Below are 1235 nucleotides of genomic sequence, written 5' to 3' on the forward strand. Positions count from 1 at the left end.
GCCAACAATGCCGACCAATCTAGAGCTGGGGGAGCCAATGAAAATGGATTCAATGCGATGGATCGGCGGGATCTCGTGACCTTTTGGTGGACGGAGCGACTGTATCACGACTTGCTAGACTTATACGATGCGAGTGTGGCCCGTGAACGGGGTTACATGGCACGGCTGCCTGCTCTGTGGTGCGAGAAACACCCGGAGCTATCGCACTTTTCGCAGCAACGTCTGCGAGAGCATGCTGAACTACTCCGTAAAAGGGGCTATGTAAGCGGAACGCCTACTCTACCACATCTAGAACAAGCCGGCAACAAAAAAAGAGAGGCGACACTAAGACCAACCGCGAGCAGGCATCCAATAGATGAAGAGCGATGCTTTACGACCCGGAGAAACATCAACACCAAGGTTTCTCTCAAGCCTAAAGATCTGGCTGAAATGGATGACGTGCTTCGTGGACATTTTTCCGGTAAATCCGACCTCTGGGCTATCAATTATTGTGTGTATAATGCAGCGAGAGCTTTGACCGATGCGAACCGTAAAACAAAACCAACTGCTGATCATAAGACCAAAAGACGAATGCATCAACTTGCATTCAAAGTGTGATTGACTACATCACATCTGGCAGAAATTTTACCGCCAAGGTTCGAAAGTTCGCGCGCGAAATCCGGACCCGTTATCACACACTTAACAAGCCAAAGCTGCTGACCATCAGGCAGCATATTGTTGACAGAATACGGATACTATCTGACGCTAAGAGAAGTCTAGAGCTGAGGGAGAGATGGGTCAGAGAAAATCAAGAGTTTCTCTCTGACCCATCTTGACTCTACCAAGACCCTCCAGTTACTGTCGAACACCCACCCAAACCAGAGGAGGTCGAAGTATTTTGGAGAGAAGTCTACGAAGTTCAGCAAAGACTGGACGAAGACTCAGAAAATATAAATAGCTTCATGGAGTTATGTGTTTCCCTCATAACACCTGATAAAGATTGTCCACCCATCAATACCGAGGAGGTGAAAAAAATGTAAAGAGGGATGAAGAACTATTGCGCACCGGGACCAGATTGTATCAAAACCTTCTAGTGGAAGAAGTGTTCTTCAACCCATCAGCATTTGGCCCGTATTTTCACCTCATATTTGAATTCGGCAGAGCCGATTCCAGAGTGGTTGGTGGAAGGGCGCACAATACTCCTGCCGAAAATAGGCAACTTAGCTGACCCGAAGAACTACAGGCCAATAACTTGT

The sequence above is a fragment of the Belonocnema kinseyi genome, chromosome 6 (assembly GCF_010883055.1).
Source record: "Belonocnema kinseyi isolate 2016_QV_RU_SX_M_011 chromosome 6, B_treatae_v1, whole genome shotgun sequence".
Lineage (NCBI taxonomy): Eukaryota > Metazoa > Arthropoda > Insecta > Hymenoptera > Cynipidae > Belonocnema > Belonocnema kinseyi.